Source organism: Anabrus simplex, chromosome 1 (assembly GCF_040414725.1).
Source record: "Anabrus simplex isolate iqAnaSimp1 chromosome 1, ASM4041472v1, whole genome shotgun sequence".
NCBI lineage: Eukaryota > Metazoa > Arthropoda > Insecta > Orthoptera > Tettigoniidae > Anabrus > Anabrus simplex.
In genome coordinates, this window is record NC_090265.1 from 762,381,635 (window position 1) to 762,402,346 (window position 20,712).

Here is a 20,712-nt window from a genome sequence, read left to right on the forward strand (position 1 = left end):
TGTAATGCTCTTTTTATAAGCTCAGTGTTTTAATAAAACATAACACAATACACGTGATCGGTGTTTCAGTTGACATATTTCTTATTTACATGTAAGACATCCAAGCAGTGAGAGAATATCTCCGACATTTGGTCTATAATTGGTCTTTCAAATTTTACATTTTGCGACTTTTTCTTATTCTTCCTAACCTATTTATTGTGGTCGGCTCTTAATGTGGATTCGAGTAACTTTTGCTGTTCGACGCCCTACCCAGCGAGATGTGTTCACCACCGCGTGTTCCTGTTGCGTGGTGAATATGGTAAGAAAAACTGCGGCGGAATAAAACAAAACTCGATAGTTGTTGTTTGAATCATCAGTCTATGCACTGATTTGATGGAGCTCTCCATGCGACCCTGGCCTGTGCTATTTTTTTGACGTAACTACAACTCTTTAATACATTCATACCTTGGTCTAGTACTGCTGTTCTTACCGCCTACACTTACCTCAAAAACCAACTGAACAAGTCCTGGGTGTCTCAATATGTGTCCTATAACTCTATATCTTCTTCTGGGGTCCATGACCTTCGATATTAGGCCCCTTAAAACAACAAGCATCATCATCATCATCATCATCATCATCATCATCATCATCATCATCATATCTTCTTCTCGTCAGATTCATCAAAATTAATCTCACCTTACCAATTCGATTCAGTATCTCTTTGTTCGTGATTCGATCTATCCATCTCACCTACAGCATTCTTCTGTAACACTACATTTCAAATGCTTCTGTTCTGTTTCTTTCTGTGCTACTTATCTTCCGTGCTTCACTTCCAAACATTGCCATACTGAAAACGAAAGTCTTCAAAAACATATTTTTAATTCCTATATCAATGTTCGAAGTGAGCAAATTTATTTTCTTAAGAAAGCCTTCCTTGCTTGTGATCGTAGTGTAGCAACAAGATAGAATGGAATGAAAGCGTCTGTGGCCTTACGTGAGTAATCACTATTTTATATCCTCCTTCTGCCATGACTAGTTATTCTACGACCCAAGTAACAATATTAATCTACTTCCTTTATTAATTTCCTAACCTGATGTTTTCTTCATTGCCCGACTTCCTTCGACTGCACTCCATTACTTCTGTTTGTAGATTTATTTTCATCCTGTACTCCTTCTACATGATCCATTCAGGAAATTCTCCAGATCTTTGGCAGATATAGATAAAATAACAATATCATCAACAAATCACAGACCGGGTGAGTTGGCCGTGCGGTCAAGGGCACGCGGCTGTGATCTTGCATCCAGGAGATAGTGGGTTCAAATCTCACTGTCGGCAGCCCTGAAGATGGTTTTCCGTTTTTTTCCCATTTTCACACCAGGCAAATGCTGGGGCTGTAACTTAATGAAGACCACGGCCGCTTCCTTCCTACTCCTAGGCCTTTCCTATCCCATCTTTGCCATAAGACCTATCTGTGTCGTGGCGACGTAAAGCCACTAGCAAAAAAATCACAGAGTTTTGATTTCCTATCCTTCGATTGTGGTTCCGTTCCGAAATTCTTCTTTGATTTCCTCTACCGCCTGTTGAATATTAATATTGAAAAGGAGTAGGAGCACAAATTGTAGACCTGCCTCACTCCTTTATAGTTTGAAGCTTCTTTCTCAAAGACCTCGATTCTTATCACTGCAGATTGAATATTTTAGCGAGTGTAAATAACTCTTCCTTCTCGGTATCTGGTCCCGATCGCCTTCAGAATCTCGAATAGTTTGGTGACTGTGTAGTATTTTCCCCTCTTTAAATGGCCCAAAGAACATAACAGTGATACTTTTCTTGTGTTTGTCCTGTACTGCCCTATAGAATATAATAACTTTCCATTGTACTTGAGTATAATATTAGTAATCAGTAGTCGGAATTGTCATTTTGTGATGTGTTTTTCATTTTTGCTGGTATTTTGATGTCGCACAAACTCAGGTGGATTTTCGGCGATGGTAGCTTAGCAACAAGATAGAATAGAATGAAAGCGTCTGTGGCCTTACGTGAGACACAGCCCGAGCATTTGTCTGGTGTGAAAACGGGAAACCACGTTAAACCATCTTCACGACTGCCGAAATTGCAATTCACCAGTAACCGAATGCAATCTCAGAGCTACAAGGCGTTCACCAAGCAGTCGACTGGGTCGGTGTCGAACATTATCCTGGTTCGTAATTTCGACAATCTTGAAATGGATAGTCAAGCTTCTATGCTTTGGATTTCCGTAACTCGAAATTGCATCAGAGAATCTCCAAGGTGTTCTGCTTGTTGTGCCAACCCATAGAGCTCAATAACCGAATTCCTTACAAAAAGTGAGTCGACAGAATATAGCACGATTCGCATTGGTAAAAAGGTAACCGTATCACCAGGGATATGCGCGCAGTAGGGGTATGCGATAAATTCACAGGCTAATGGACCCCGACCAGAGCAAATGAGAAAAGTTTGAGATTGAACCCTTTCCTCTAAATCAAGACTTGAAAAAGTAAATTTGCTACAAATACAGGACTAGTTAAAAGAAAAGGACAAATAAAGGGAGAAAGGGTTTATTGAGATAAATTCAAAGGAAAAATAGAAATGATTCAGAGTAGGAAATCTAAAAGTATTACTAGAATAAAGGTAATCTACTCGGAGTCATACATTAATTTTCTTCCAACAAGAGCGTCAACATGCCGTACAACAATTTCCTTTTCGTGATGCAATAATATAACCTTACAGGCACCGCGCATTAATTCAACATTCCACCTCGTTTGCAGAGACAAGTAATAATTGAGTTCTATCGAAATTATGATTTCTATCCAAGAATTAAAAGTTGATATATATTTTGAAAAGGCCAGGTCAAAAACTACACCCACGCCAAAAAAACAATAGAGGCATACATCCCCACGTCTAATAATTATAATCATAAATAATATGGTGAATGAATGGGAACACTGACGACACATAAGGTATCAGACGTAAGAAAAGAAAAGCAGTGAGTCGCGCATAAGTCGAAAGCAACATGGCAGCCACTACGAGATTAAAAATATCAAGGTAAACAAACATGGTTACTACAGAGTCGGTCGAAAGTATAAAGATATCAAGCCAAAGGGGTGGGCCCAGGCGAGAAAAGAAACCAGAAAATGAGGAAAACAAATAAAAGCAAAGCAGATATTTAAATCCTCTTCCTTCGCACAGTGATGAAACACGATCTATTCCTCACATACACAGAGCCCACAGTCTCCCAAACGTATGTGCCGTACCGTAAATTATCTCCTTCAAATGTAACTAAGGCGCATACATATTTCCAGGGATACGAGCAATTGGTTTTCCCGAACACTTACCGTGCCAAAGTGTCCTATAAACATGACATCTTCGTTTTCCATAACTTAAACACGTAGCTGTACAAATGGGACATATGTAAGTCTCTGGCAACGAGTCTCGTCGTCGTAATTCCATGAATATTAATTTCTGAAGCGAGGCTAGAAATCTTCATTCAATCGGACAAAGCCCAGCTCGATATTAAAATTCCCGACGATGCGATCAAGAATCATTACAACAAGGGCACATATCAAAACATAAGCATGCAATCTCCCAGAGATAGATCGTGCAACAATCACTCAATGAAAGCGGAGAGAAGAGAGAAAGAAAACAAAATGCAAAACTAAACAAACAGAAACGACACAATAACACATTTTAAAGTAAAGGCAAAGTCATACTAAGTACAAAGTCAACCACCTCCCATAACCTCATAAAGAAAGGCTTCATGATAACCAAGTAAAAAAGGCAATCCACAATTCAAATCACACTTAAATCGGTTGAGAAACGGATTATAACAAAGGCACGCATAGCGGTAAATGATTGCCTCCAGTTTTTATTTTTTTTATGGAACGGGGTGAAATTAAAACAAGGAATAATAAAGTTTAAAAAGGAAAATAAAATTATCTCCGCCAGGAGATGGGACACTGATACCATCTTCAAATACAAAGAATTATAGTATAAAATAGATGAAAATGAGCAGTTATAGCAATGACTACAAATCAAACTGAGAGTAATTATGACCCAAGAAATGGATAATTATACATGAAAAAAAAAAGCTGCGTATCATTGTGTCATTCCCTTCCGCCTTACACCTGACTTATTTCTCCAGCCATCGATCAAGCGGTCCTGTTTCCACCCGTGTACTCCTCGCGACGGGGTGCAACTATTTTCAAGTACATCTTCAATTGAGGTGAGCAGAATGCCTACCGCAGAACTGGAAATCGAATCCGGGCTTCCAAGGACGGAGCTAACAAAGCTGACCGTTACGCTACAGAGGAGGAATGTGTGTTATGGACAGTGAGCGCTTGGCTGTTCCCTGACTGCATTTCATTGCATACAGATGTGGAAGGAGTACATTCGGATGTGGGGCTGTTACGTGTTAGATTGACTGTGAAGCTGAAGGGGAAAACGTACTACTGACGTGAGATGAAAAATAATAATTAAGTATAAAAATCCATGAAAACACCAACGAACTGATGTGAGAATCTCATGTACCTGAGCAATAGCTCCTCAATTACTGTTCTCAAGTAGCCTGAGCCAACTCTCGGTGCAGGTAAAACCAATCATAAAACATCTGCATTTAGGGCTGTCGCCCTACCTCTTTCTTAAACGTTTTCAAACATTTCCCTTGATAATTTATTCCAATCTCTTATTACTCGTCCTATAATTCAATATTTGTCAGAATTTGTCCTCTTGGATTGCAGCTTCATTTTCATCTTTCCTACTTTAAAAACCTTCACTCCAGCTTATTCGTCTATTAATGTCATTCTACGCCAACTCTCCACTGGCAGCTCCAAACTTCCCACTTAGTCGAACAGCTTGTCTCCTTTCCCCCAAGTCTTCCCAAGCCCAAACTTTGCAACATTTCCGAAACACTACTCCTTTGTCAGAAATGGCCAACAACAAATCGTGCTGCTTTCCTTTGGATCTTTTCCAGTTCTGGTATCAATTAGTCCTGGTGTACGTCCTATACACTGGAAACATTCCAGTTGAGGTCTTCCCAGAGACTTACACGCCCTCTCCTTTACATCCTTCTTACCATTTGAAGACATCTGTAAAATTATATGATTACCCCCAACGAATATCTTTCCTGATATTAACACCTAGGTACTTACAGTCATATCCATGAGGTACTTTCACCCGTCAACACAGTAATTAAAACTGAGAGGACTTCTCCTCTTGGTGAAACTTACAACTTCACTTTTCATTTCACTTACCATAATAACTGGTTGGGGGTAGGTGCCAGCCACATTACTCTTAGACTACCCTCTGAATTCTTAGCTTAAGAATATGTAATGTGGAGTCTTTTACATTTACAAATGATTACAACCCGTGTGTTATCTAATAGCATATGCCGGGGTATTTATAATTTATTTACAATATATCGCCGCTGTTTCAGGAAAACGTGATATCACCCTATGTTCATTATCCTCCTAAGACTGGTCACGCCTCCCAGCCACATGTGGATATGCTGATCCTTACCGTACCACGTTGTAGGAATGTGTGTTTGCATGACGTATTTACGCACTCCTAGAGGATAATGTATTTAAGGTTCATTTTCTGTTACACATTAGCATAGCAAAATGAACTCAACGAAAACTGTTCTGATGGCCTACATATCCGTATGTACTGTAGTTGGGAGGCGCCACCAGTCTTAAGGAACATATGGGTAGGAAGAGTATTGCGAGGTACGAGGTTTTGCTGTATATTATAAGAATATATTAATCTAGTGTGTTTAAGATGAATTTGAGGAAGCTGCTATCGTCGAACTGAAGTAGTGGGAAGTTTCGAAATACTGCAGGTCTTTCTCCGTAAAGTAATGTGCATCCCGTCACGAGATGATGTGCCGTTTGTACTGTTCTTTCAGGACAGTCACAAAATGGTAATGAAGCTTTGTTTATTCTGTGAAAGTAGAGTTGAGAAATTCCCATGACTCGTGAAAAACTGAGTAGAGTAGTTTGACTGTAGTTGTATTGAGAGACTGTGAAAAACTGAGTACACCAGTTTGGCCGTAGTTGTATTGAGAGTCTGTGGAAAATAGTAGGTAGGGTGTGGGCTGCAACTTCATAGTTAACCTTTTCGCTGCTAATATTGTGAGCGACTATCCGAACCCTCGGTGCTGAATTATTTTTTAAAAATAAAATGCCTCACAATACATGAAAAATATGAAAATTGTGCAAGATATTTCACATGAACTGGCAAATAATTCCAGAACAGATTTAATTTTTAATTTTTTTTCACAAAAATTAACAACACAAAAATCAGGGTTGTCCATATAAGCCAAAAATACACTTTCCTATAAAAAATTCTATATTCCATTTGCACAAGCGCTAAATTCTCACCAAATTAGACAACACTCTTTCAACAGTTACGAATGTGAGACATTTTAGCTATTTTTCAAATCAGGGTTGTCCATAATAGTCAAAGTACTCACTGGTCATCGCCTTGAATAGATCGGTTATGACTAATTATTTCATAATAAAAAAGCAATCAAGGAACACTTCACTATTACAGTAATGTAACAAAAATTCAATTTAAGCCACGGTTGGCCAAAATAAGAAATGTAGTGAAAACACCAAGTTCTAAAATATCAACTCACCTAATTTACACCAAATTGTTTCATAATTTACAACAGACACTCCAATGTACCGTCTTCAAAACTTCACTAATGTGTGGTATATTTCGAAGCAGGGGTGAACACAGAGGGCCACGTCACATTTGGTGCACATGTACCGGGTTTCTCGCCTCTTCTTTTCGCCAGTTGTTGTGTTGGAGCAGACATGGCAGCATCTTGTAGGAAATTTCTTCTTTGGAGTAGGCTGTACAGGGGATGGGAAATGTCTCTCCGTTAGTCTGAGTGGTTGGTCACCAGATGTAGGACGTCCTCTTTTACTGGTTTGTCTAGATACATGGTACTTCTGGATGAGTTCCCTTATAAGCTGTAGCTGGAAATCTGCTAGTGATATGTTCTGTCCTGTTTTGACATTGAAGAGGGCATGAGAATTTAGAACAGTGATGTCCAGCTGGTGGAAAAAAGAACTTTCGGTACCATTTCATTGACTTCCGCACACATTCTATAGAACTGATCATCATGTCTGACCGGTCAGCAGGACCCATATACTTATTATACTCAACAACGCAATGGGGTTTCTCTACAGGCAGTCTTGTCTGTCTGTCCGTCTTCCCTGTAGGTATCATTTTGTCTGTATGTCGCGTGGTCAGCATACAAACTTCCCTACGATCGAACCACCTGATGGCAATCATGTTATCTGTCGCTTTTGATTCAGTTTGTCCTTTCTTCAATTTTGTAGTAAACTTCGGCATACCCCTCCTGTTTCTCCTGACGGTACCACATGTGTTGGTTTGGTTTTTGTGTAGGTGATCGTACAGTTGTGGACTTGAATACCAGTTATCTATCCACAATGTATGTCCTTTCTGCAAGTACCTTTCAATTAGCGTCAAGACAACTGCACCTGATACCCCAAATTCACGTTCAGGAATTATTTCTGTAGTTGACCCTGTGTAAACAATAAAATCCAGCACGTAACCGGTCTCACAATCGCAGATAACAAATGTCTTTATTCCAAATCTGTGTCTCTTAGATGGGATAAACTGAATGAATGAAAGCCTGCCTTTGAAAAGCGTCAAACTTTCATCAATGCAAATGTTTTCAAACGGGGTGAACGTTTCTCTGAATTTGTTTCGGAGATGGTCAATTACAGGCTTTATTTTATATAGCCGGTCACCTTCAGGCTGACTGTTGTTGTCATTGAAATGTAACAACCTCAATAATAAGAGATACCTGTCTCTAGACATGAAATCCGAGAACTGCGGGGTCATTATTAGAGGATCAGTTGACCAGTATTCAAGAATTGTAAGTTTCTTCATTCTTGCCATAAGCATTGTCACGGCGAAAAAGACGTACAGTTCTTCAGGTGTGGTTTCCCTCCATTTCTGTAGCTTTGAACTTGGAGACGGTGGCATTGTTTGCGTAACAAATACAAAGTACTTGTTTGTTTCAACTGCTATATGCTCCATGATTTCTCGTGAAAAGAAGCACTGAAATACATCTAAAACCGCTGGTTCATCATGAATCACACCGAATGGTATACCCGATGATCTGTCATCAAAAGTGTGTATTACAGGACTAAACATATTACCCATGCGCCATTGAAATAAATCAGGTTCGGAACGAATTCTTTTCCTGGTTTGTGGAGCTGGTACTTGAGGCTCAGCACTATCACTGTCATCACTGTCACTAGAACTGTAATCACTACCAAAATCACTGATATCTGAGTACTCATCTTCCGATTCAAGGGTATTCACAGCTTCTATAAGTTCGAACTCGGAAAGAACGCGCCGTCCGCTACTTGAAGCCATTTTTGCAAACCCTGGATACAGGTGCTTTGCGGGACTGCCAACCTAGGTTGCGCGCTGAGCTGAGTGCATTATTTCAGATATTTGACCGTAGATAGCGTTAAAATGCAGTCTCCGTTTTGACTGATGGCCCATTATACTGCTAAAAGATGTAGCTTGCTGCCTCTCAAGTTTGAAAAACAAGGTAAACTCCAAAGGTATATATTTCCTGTTCAGAACTTTAGCTAAAGTTACCGACGGGCGCAGCAAGGACGTGACGCATTACCGCGCCCGAGATATCTCGGGCGTAGCAGTGCAAAGGTTAAATTATTTTGAATTCTGATTTAGTTGAATAGTAATCAGATGACTGCTGTAGTCCGTGTCACTGTGGAGACCTCTCTCGTGGTCACCTAGCAAGTCCTTTTTTTCTAATTTTACCAACCATTTTTATAAAATAGTTTCAGTACAATTTAACAAGTATTAATGTTAATGAATGAATTAACTTGTATCAAGCTGTTTTGCTGAATGATCAGTGTTGAGGCATTCTCTTCAGAGGCCCCCCGGATCGATTCCCGGCCTTGTAGGCGTATTCCTCTAGCTCGTGGGCTGGATATTCCTGTTCATGTTAATACACTTCACAGAGTAGTCAATACATCGCTCCACATAGGTTTAGTGTCAGGAAGGGCATCCAGTAGCAAAACTAAGATTTAGACACATATTGCCTTACCCAATTAGTTACGAAAGTGCCAACAAGAAGATTACACGAATTAACAGTTGTTAATAACAATACTTCAAAAGATTTGGACAAAGTCTTGGTAAAGGAGTACAGAATGAAAATAAATAAGTCCAGAAGAAAACTAATGGACTGCCGTTGAACAAAGTCAGGTCTTGCAGGAAATATTAGAGTAGAAAATGATGTCTTCTAGGAAGTAGGTGAATATTTTTAGTTGGGTATTAAAATAACTTAGGATGGCAGAATTAAGGGGCACATAAAATCAAGATTGGCACAAGTTTTAAGAAAATAAATTTGCCCACTTTGAACATTGATATAGGGATTAGAAAGATATTTGTCAAGACTTTTTTCTGGAGCGTGGCATTGTATAAAAGCGAAATGTGTACGAAAACTAGCTCAGAAAGGAAGAGAATAGGAGCTTTTGAAATGTGGTTTTGCAGAATAATGCTGAAGGTGATATGGGTATATCGAATGACGAATGAAGAGAGAGTGAATCGAATTGGTGTGAAGAAAACGATTTGGTTAAATTCGACGAGAAGAAGAGATACAATGATAGGACACATCTTAAAACATCCAGGACTTATTCAGTTGGTTTCCGCTAAAGGGTGCTGTAGGCGCTATCAACGGTAGGGATAAACCAAGGTATGAATATGACAAGCAGATTAGAACATATGTAGGATAGATGATAGTCGCGTAGAAATAAAAAAAGTTAGCACAGCAAAGGGTGCCATGGAGAGCTGCATCAAACCAGTCTATGCACTGATGACTCAAACAACAACAACAACAACATATTTTCATAAACCAACACTTTAAATATTCAATTTCATAAAAAAGAGCCCAAATATTTGAGAATATCTTTGAAATTTATGATTCATCACTCAAACATTCTCCATGCTGCCCTCTATTAAGGCAATGAGAAAGAATTTTCAGCGCCCACTTCAGACGTAAATTGCTGATACGTTGAGAGTGTCTGGAAATATGAACTGTCAGAATGATGAGACGCTTTATTTAATATTGTTACGAACAAAACACCGTCGCTTTATTTCAGCATGACCCAGTAAATAGTAAATGATTAGATGAACAGTTTACAGTAGGACAGCGATAAACCGGCACTCGATAGTCTGGCACGAACAGAGATAGATTCTTCCGTGTTTTCCCCGTAAAAATCACGTCACATAGGCTGAAACTTCTCAAGCTTTAAACACTTTTGTGAAATTTGCAGAGACGAACCAACAATACGACATTGTTGGAATCTCGCCATTAAATTATAAAAAACAATCTTTGTGAAAAAAAGAACTCAATTCAAGAGACAATTAAACATTCCCACAATATTTTACAGGGCTCAGAAGAAAATTCAAACTATCCTATTAGTGGTAGATACCACTCCGACATGTTCCACGCCCTCGACATCATCGGACACCTATCTGTAGACAGTGATTGAGGTTGAACTGTACCAAATTCTTGGTATTTAATAATTTTTATTTGATTGAAATTAACTTGCTTCTTTGTTTTTCAAAGCAATGATGCTATTTTATTTCATAATATGCCAGCTAAAATAATTTATGTTACGGAGTTATCCGTGGTAGTTAGAGGTGAAAGAAGGTGCGGGCGGGAATAGGTCTCAACTTACGAAATTAAAGTTAATTTAAAACTTTAACAAAGGTTATATTTTCTTTTCAAAATCAACAGATAACAACAACAGAGTAACAGGTACCAAGTAGCAGGAAAACAATTTAAGAAATTACAATTGTTACAAGATTTGGGCTTCGAGCCCCAAGATTAATTTCTGAGCTCTCAGCTCACCACCACAATAGCTAAAGGGCAGAAAACCCCTAAGTACGAGGAGCACTTGCTCCTAATTACAATGTTAGGATGAAAAGAGCAGACCCGTTCTCAATTTTACAAGCCTATCAAAGGCTACAACAACCTTCATTCCTAACTGTCCCTTAGGGCACACATACAGTGAAACAGGGGGATCTTGTACCCAACCTACAGGGCCTTCACATGAAGAAAACAAACTCTGGGTTAATTAGATGGCCCAAAAAACCAAATTGACTGGAGGCGTAGCTTGCACTCCTACATGAAACTTCTTAAAACCTAGGGGGCACTCGGCCAGTTATACAGGGGCTAATCCCATACTAGGGAGGTGACTAGTTGGCAAATAAGTTTAAGACTTTAAGAAGGAAAAGAAAAAGGTTACGAAAACATAGTCACCTCAAATTCAAAATGAAGGGGAGTTCGAGAGGGTGAAGCACTCTCTATCCCCGCTTTACAGATTTGTAATTTATAGGTAGGCAGAAAAGAATTTACATTTTAAAAGGGGAGTTTACATACTAAAAGTTTCGAACCCTCCCCGAGAGTTAAACTGCTGAGCTAGCAAGAAATGAAGATGTTAACAGATGTACTGCTGCTTGTAGATGAACTGCTGCTTGGAGAAAGAGGCGCTTCTCGCCCCCTGCTATATATGTTCACACACTGCGAAAGATGTTACTGAAGTGGCCCCGAGACCAGAAAATCAGCAGTTTATATACGCTCGTGGAACATTCGAGACCTTTCATGAATAATAACAACCCGCCCACAAACTTTTATTGGTCGTCTAAAGATTACAAGTCAAAACTGAAGAAGAAATCTAGGATTGGTGGAAAATTAATTACAGAAATTACTGATTGGTTAAATTCAAAACTGGCGGAAAGAGAAGGGTTATACTGCCAACCCAAAAAATGAATGAAATAAATTAAACAAAGAACAAACTTATGAATACCAAATTTCTTCAAAAAAACAGTTCCTTCACTTCGCACTAGGGTGCACAATTATAGTTCTTAAGTAGTGCCATCTAGAAGAGAATGTCCACACTTCTTGCTACAGAGCAAACAAATACAAATCGAAATAGATATAGCTCAGAACACTTCAAAATTCACAGTAGAGACATCTTCCGAGAAACCTTTGAGTTAATACAGATTTTAAAGTTCAGAGTTTCTCCTGTAGAGAGGTTTCAACTGGTGCAATATTCGAATTCGCGGCGTGGAGGTGTACCGCCCGGTACAGAACTCCACCCCCCCCCCCCAAGAAGTCCTTCCAAGGGGTTACACAGGAGAAAACAAAAAATTTGAAATAGTCCAAGGTTTTTTTGCATATTGGATGAAGAAAAATTTAGCAGAGAAAATACCAATGTTTTCAGTAGTCAGAGATCTCTTAATAGGTTTAATATTGGTGGGTGCGATTATATTAAGTCCAGTTTTTAAACGTTTGTAGTAGATTTTGATGAAAAGGTCTTTATGGTTGTAGTAATTGATTTCCAATCTTCTTGGAAGAAGAAAACATAATTTTTTTAAGTCCACCAGATGTTGATATTGAATCCAAACACGCCGTAATTGTGGATATAGAATGTCCATGTAGCTGAATAAGTGCATTAGTTTTTGATTAAGTTGGACGACCAGACCAGTCGCCGCTGCTTGTGTTCAGAGGAAGCCGCTCGGACCCCTCAAGTACCCTGAGATACACCTCTCCCGCTACTATGAGAGGGGTAGTGGCGGTGAAGCACGCCGCACACGCGGCGATAGTTTACAGACCGCGGGCAGTTAGCAGGTGGTGCGCCGCACATCAGCTTGGCCGGAAGGAGGAAATTACACAGGTTTCACCTGTGACAGGTGAACCCTAAAGATCCTCTCAGTGGCTGAATTGCTTAACACATTGCGGACCGGGTGCACTTCACCCCATGCACAGCCCTGTTCCCGGCCACTTTCTAACTACCTCTAAGCTGGAGTGCATACATTCAAATAAACTGTCAGAACTTCACTATCTTTTGAAGGACTACTGTGTATTTATCTAGTGGCCTTCCTGAATAGATTTAGAAATGCAGGGTATTTCTTGAAATCTATTTCGGCTCATAGTTTTCGGAAATATGGGTTTTTATTAGGGGATCGGTTGGCCAGTAATCTTCCAGACATTATTTCTTCAACTGCCCTATCAATATACACAGAGCAATATTTTTTTTAATTTCCCTGATAGCGACATTAGTCCAGTTTAGTTTTTAGGGGATACGTTATGAGAATGTGAATTCTGCTCATAGTATAAGTTTGTCTTTTCAGCTACATACTGAAAATATTCCTCACCAATCATAAGTCCTGCTACTTGTCCTATGTTTCCAGATTCATTAGGCCATACCTTTATACCAGCAGCACCTTCAAAATCCTATAGCCTATGTTCACTGTTGCTCATAACCCAGTTGTCAGAAAACACTACATTCTTTACAATATTTAGAATGTTTACACCCGCAACACACTTATCAGACTCGTTCTGCGCTACGAGTGTTTCACACCTTGAAGATAAGACTATATTCTCGTCATCACTTGAAACATTTCCGTTAGAAGATATTTCATCATCGAACTCTAAATATTCAGCATCACTTAGATATTCGGAGCCTGTATCAGCACATAATTCGCGAATAATTTCATCTTTATCTAAACACGTGCGATCCCTGGGCGCTGCCATCTTGCATGGCTCATCGAACTTTGTAAACATGTTGTCAGGAAATGCAAAGAAAATCTATGATATGAAGAATACTCGAAAAGAAATGCGACTATCAATTGTGTAGAACCATACATAACAGAGTTCTATCACCCCTGACCTCCAAATAGTTCCCGTATATCTCAAAAGATAGCACTAAAGTTCAGTCTGCTGGGTCTGCTGCTAACACGGTCCGCAACGCTCGGCTAGGCAAACACGAGTTTTCTCGGGACCGGTCCGCAATGTGTAATAAAGTAACGGGTGTGAGGAAATCGAGAATAATACACGGCCCATGAAATCTGGGGGCAAGCTTGCCGGAAGGAACAAAATTCTTGACCATTACTTGGTCGCCTACCTTCAAATTGGTGGGTCTCCGTCCACGATCATATCTTTCCCTAACCTTTTCATGAGACACTTTAAGGCTGGCCTTAGCCTTCTTCCAAAGATGTTTAATGTTCTCCGGGTCTATTGTCTCAGGTAGAATATCACTAAGAGACCAAAGGTTAGAGAGCGGCGTGTTGGGAACAAACTTGAACATCAAGGAAGCTGGAGTAAACATATGAGATTCATGAACCGCCGAATTCAAAGCAAAAGCTAACCAATGCAGGGACGTGTCCCACCTAGAATGATCTTCATGATGATATGCAATCAGCGCCGACCTCAGATTACGATTGACCCGTTCAGCCAGAGATGGTTGAGGATAGTAAGCAGAAGTTGTTACATGAGAGATAGATAGATCGAAACAAAATTTACGAAAGAGATTGGATGTGAAAGCTTTCGCATTATCGGACACAATATATTGACACGGACCAAAAGAAGCAAAGATAGAATTTAAACAGGAAATGGTGGACTGAGCGGTAGCCAGCTTAGTCGGAAACAACCATGAGAATCTAGTGAAGCCATCTACACACACAAGGATGAACTTGTTGGCATTCCCCTTTGACTGGGGGAAGGGTCCGACGTAGTCGATATACAGACGTTCCATTGGGCGCGATGCTTGATGAGAAGACAATAGGCCTACCTTGGTGGACATGGTAGGTTTACTAAGCAAGCAAGATTTACAAGCTTTAACTAGTTCACGAATTTCACCGTCCATACCTTTCCAAATAAACAACTCCCGGATCTTTTCACGGGTTTTGAAGATACCTAAATGCCCCCCTAATGGGGTCTATGATAGTACTTGAAGATCATGGGCACAAGAACGGCTGAAACCACCACCTTCATCTTCTTATCATGCCTCGACGGGCAACATAAAACACCATTCCTCAGCACATAAGGGACAACATGTTCCCCAGAAGAAAGGGTTTCCATGATAGGGGCCAGCGTCGCATCTTCACGTTGATATTTCTCAAGATCCCTAAACAACATGGGAGCATCAGTTAAAATGGCATTAACCTCAGGTCGTATGGACTCGGGAGGTGAAGAACTATCGACCAGTTCATGGGCCTCTACATCATTGGAAAACATACGGCTGAGTCCGTCTGCGACAACATTTTCAGTACCTCTGATATGCCTAACGTCAAATTGGAAGGCAGAAATTCGGATGGCCCACCGGGCTATACGACCAGTACGGCGCGGCCTACCTAAGACCCAGCTTAAGGCTTGGTTATCAGTCTCCAAGTCGAACTTGACATGTTCCAGATAAAGGCGGAACTTTTCTAGCGTAAACAAGACAGCCAAACCCTCAAGTTCATAGATGGAATACTTGGCTTCTTGAGCCGAAAGAGTCCTAGATGCATAGGCGATGGGTCGCCTCCCTAGTTCGGTTTCTTGAAGAAGGACCGCAGCCACAGCATTACACAGAGCTAATTTGAGATCTTCAAAAGCGGCTTGTTGAGAAGGTCCCCACTCAAATTTGACGCCTTTCCTACGTAGTAAGTTCAAGGGAGCCGCTCTATTGGCGAAATTTGGAATAAATTTCCTGAAGAAATTCACCATACCAATGAACCTAGCAATACCTTTGATGTCCTTGGGAGGCTTGAAATTACGGATGGCTTGTGTTCTAGAGTGATCGACTGCAACACCATCGGGCGACACAATATGCCCTAGGAATGACATGGAAGGCTTAGCGAAGGCGACCTTGGACAACTTCACAGTTAACCCTGCCTTACGAAGGCGATTGAGAACTTCTCTCAGATGATCTAGGTGTTCTTCGAAGGTCTCCGAAAATACGACGACATCATCAAGATAGTGGTACAAGTACTCAAACTTGATATCGGAGAAGACCCTGTCTAGCAGTCTAGTGAGTACAGCTGCTCCCGTGGAGAGCCCAAAAGGCACTCGGTTGTATTCGTACAAGTTCCAATCCGTGGCAAAAGCAGTCAGATGTTTAGATTCTTCAGCTAGAGGGATCTGATTATACGCTTGATTGAGGTCCAAGATTGTGAAGAACTTCGCTTTACGAAACCATGAAAAACAAGAATGAAGGTCTGGAAGGGGCACGGATTGTAACACCACCTTCCGATTGAGAGCCCTATAATCAATTACAGGCCTGAAGCCACCTTGGGGTTTCGGGAAAAAGAAAATAGGCGATGAATACGCCGACTTAGAGGGCCGAATAATACCATCTTTTAACATTTGATCGATGATCTCTTTCAGAGCCTTCATTTTGGGCGGAGATAGCCTATACGGTGGAAATCTCACAGGGATCGAATCTGTAACCTAAATATTATATTCAATAAGGTCAGTAACACCGAGAGTCTCAGAGAAAACCTCTGGAAACGACTGACACAGCTTACGAATACTATCAGCCTGCTCCTCAGGTAGATGTCTAAGATCTAACGACATCTCATCCTGGGTAGGCGAAATAGATGAACATGACACAGAACTACATTTTAGCAAAGGGATTTTGGAATTACTGTCAAATTTGAAAGTGCACGACTTGCTCTGAAGATCGAGCACTAGGCCAGTAGAGGACATGAAGTCTGCTCCCAATATAATGGGGCAAGACAAGTGCTTTGCCACCAACAGTTTAAATTTCCAAGTAAATTCAGATATATGAAGTTTGGCATACAAAAAACCTAAAATTTCTAATGGAGAGGAATTTGCCGAAACATATTGAAGCTAATTCGAACAAAAATCAGGAAGTTTACAAATAGATTTTAATTTGGAATACCATTCAGTCGAAATAATGGAACAAACACTGCCTGAATCTAATAGAGCTGTTACAGGTTCATTATTTAATTCAATTTTAAGAACAGGAACAGGTGCGGGGGTATCTGCCGCAATCCTTAGACATTCTTTGGGACCTTCAAAAGATACATTTGAAGACTGAGTTTTTCCTGACATTTCGATATGTTTACTTGGGGCTGAGCCTCGAGAAGAAGGGTTCGCCGACTCAGCCGAAGCCACTAGCCACTTATTAATATTGGCCTTGGTGGAAGTTACACCAGAAGTTGAGCAGGAGGGGGTGCTGCTAGCATTAGGGCAGTTCTTGGCAATATGTGAAAACGCGCCGCATTTAAAGCAGCCTTGGGATGAACCTGCTACATTATTTGTCCTACTAGATTTGATCAATGGACATTTATTGCGAAGATGGTCAGGCGACCCGCAAGCGTAACATTTACGGGGTGTGATGGGTCGGCGAGGAGGAGGAGGAAGCCGAAAATTACTAGAGGATGGAGGGGGTTATTTCGCGACACGCAAGGTATCGGCGTATCTAACTCCTTCGGCTGAGACAGCCATAGCCTCTAACTTGGGAAAAGTTTGCGGACGCGACGCAAAACATAAGTATGATCTGTAAGGAGGTGAAATTCCTTCCACAATAGCCTGTACAATTTGATCTTCAGGGAAATGTAGAGCAAATACCCTAGTGTAGAACTTAATGTCTTGGATGAAGTCTGCCACGTTTTCATCAAGTCGCTGCTCTCTATAGTAATACTTCGGAATTAGAGATGACCTAGCTCGAGCCGGAATAAAATTAGCTAACAGATGGGCATGGAAGTCTTCTATGGATGACTGTTCAGCAATTGCTCCAACTATCTTGTCGGAGAGAACACCAATTGCATAGGGATAGATGATCTGCAAAATTTGACACGGAGAAAGAGAAAAAACCAGGGCATGATCCTGAAACTCAACTAAAAACCTTAAGAAATTACGTCACTAGTAGAGTTAACGGAAAACTTAGAAATACCTCTGAACAGCATTGCTAAAGGATGGGGCAAATTGCTGAAACCCGGGGACGTAGTAGGAAGGGGCCTAAGTGGCGGAGAAGCAGATTCAGAAGGAGCATTATTTAACACGAATGGTGGAATGGACGTGCGACGATCGGACTCAGTTTCTAATGGTGCAGATATTCGTAGTGTAGCCTCCGCAGTACTACCTCCCTCCTCTTTAGAGGAATAGCACTAGCTTCCTTACCCTGAAAGTCATATAACTTCAAGGACAATAGGTCACATACCCTATTATAAAAGGGGTACAATCTGGCCTGTACTCTTTTGAGTTGATTAGGAGATGGATCACTTACTTCAAAAAAACTAACTACAGATGCTAGCTCAGTAGCATTATCAGTGATCGTGGAGAGAGCGTCATCGATCTCTTTTTCTCCCAAAGTCGGGATGGTAATAGGCAAATCAAGGGAATCTTTTAACTTATTGGTGTCTATCGCAAGCGTGCCTCCAGATTGAAAATTCCTGATCGTTAATTCATAGATCAATTCCTCCTTGCGCAAATAGCCGGGATGGAGGACGTCGCGAGAGCCGGGCATGATGACAGAAAAATTTTAGAAAAAAAAATCCAGCAACTGAGAAAATTGTTAGAGTTCGAAACGAAATCAATGTTTAGCCATCAAAAGGGGCTAAATTGAGACCCATTCAACCACGCTCTGCTACCACTTGTTACGGAGTTATCCGTGGTAGTTAGAGGTGAAAGAAGGTGCGGGCGGGAATAGGTCTCAACTTACGAAATTAAAGTTAATTTAAAACTTTAACAAAGGTTATATTTTCTTTTCAAAATCAACAGATAACAACAACAGAGTAACAGGTACCAAGTAGCAGGAAAACAATTTAAGAAATTACAATTGTTACAAGATTTGGGCTTCGAGCCCCAAGATTAATTTCTGAGCTCTCAGCTCACCACCACAATAGCTAAAGGGCAGAAAACCCCTAAGTACGAGGAGCACTTGCTCCTAATTACAATGTTAGGATGAAAAGAGCAGACCCGTTCTCAATTTTACAAGCCTATCAAAGGCTACAACAACCTTCATTCCTAACTGCCCTTAGGGCACACATACAGTGAATCAGGGGTATCTTGTACCCAACCTACAGGGCCTTCACATGAAGAAAACAAACTCTGGGTTAATTAAATGGCCCAAAAAACCAAATTGACTGGAGGCGTAGCTTGCACTCCTACATGAAACTTCTTAAAACCTAGGGGGCACTCGGCCAGTTATACAGGGGCTAATCCCATACTAGGGAGGTGACTAGTTGGCAAATAAGTTTAAGACTTTAAGAAGGAAAAGAAAAACGGTTACGAAAACATAGTCACCTCAAATTCAAAATGAAGGGGAGTTCGAGAGGGTGAAGCACTCTCTATCCCCGCTTTACAGATTTGTAATTTATAGGTAGGCAGAAAAGAATTTACATTTTAAAAGGGGAGTTTACATACTAAAAGTTTCGAACCCTCCCCGAGAGTTAAACTGCTGAGCTAGCAAGAAATTAAGATGTTAACAGGCCATTACCTTGTAGATGAACTGCTGCTTGGAGAAAGAGGCGCTTCTCGCCCCCTGCTATATATGTTCACACACTGCGAAAGATGGTACTGAAGTGGCCCCGAGACCAGAAAATCAGCAGTTTATATACGCTCGTGGAACATTCGAGACCTTTCATGAATAATAACAACCCGCCCACAAACTTTTATTGGTCGTCTAAAGATTACAAGTCAAAACTGAAGAAGAAATCTAGGATTGGTGGAAAATTAATTACAGAAATTACTGATTGGTTAAATTCAAAACTGGCGGAAAGAGAAGGGTTATACTGCCAACCCAAAAAATGAATGAAATAAATTTAACAAAGAACAAACTTATGAATACCAAATTTCTTCAAAAAAACAGTTCCTTCACTTCGCACTAGGGTGCACAATTATAGTTCTTAAGTAGTGCCATCTAGAAGAGAATGTCCACACTTCTTGCTACAGAGCAAACAAATACAAATCGAAATAGATATAGCTCAGAACACTTCAAAATTCACAGTAGAGACATCTTCCGAGAAACCTTTGAGTTAATACAGATTTTAAAGTTCAGAATTTCTCCTGTAGAGAGGTTTCAACTGGTGCAATATTCGAATTCGCGGCGTGGAGGTGTACCGCCCGGTACAGAACTCCACCCCCCCGCCAAGAAGTCCTTCCAAGGGGTTACACAGGAGAAAACAAAAAATTTGAAATAGTCCAAGGTTTTTTTGCATATTGGATGAAGAAAAATTTAGCAGAGAAAATACCAATGTTTTCAGTAGTCAGAGATCTCTTAATAGGTTTAATATTGGTGGGTGCGATTATATTAAGTCCAGTTTTTAAACGTTTGTAGTAGATTTTGATGAAAAGGTCTTTATGGTTGTAGTAATTGATTTCCAATCTTCTTGGAAGAAGAAAACATAATTTTTTTAAGTCCACCAGATGTTGATATTGAATCCAAACACGCCGTAATTGTGGATATAGAATGTCCATGTAGCTGAATAAGTGCATTAGTTTTTGATTAAGTTGGACGACCAGACCAGTCGCCGCTGCTTGTGTTCAGAGGAAGCCGCTCGGACCCCTCAAGTACCCTGAGATACACCTCTCCCGCTACTATGAGAGGGGTAGTGGCGGTGAAGCACGCCGCACACGCGGCGATAGTTTACAGACCGCGGGCAGTTAGCAGGTGGTGCGCCGCACATCAGCTTGGCCGGAAGGAGGAAATTACACAGGTTTCACCTGTGACAGGTGAACCCTAAAGATCCTCTCAGTGGCTGAATTGCTTAACACATTGCGGACCGGGTGCACTTCACCCCATGCACTGCCCTGTTCCCGGCCACTTTCTAACTACCTCTAAGCTGGAGTGCATGCATTCAAATAAACTGTCAGAACTTCACTATCTTTTGAAGGACTACTGTGTATTTATCTA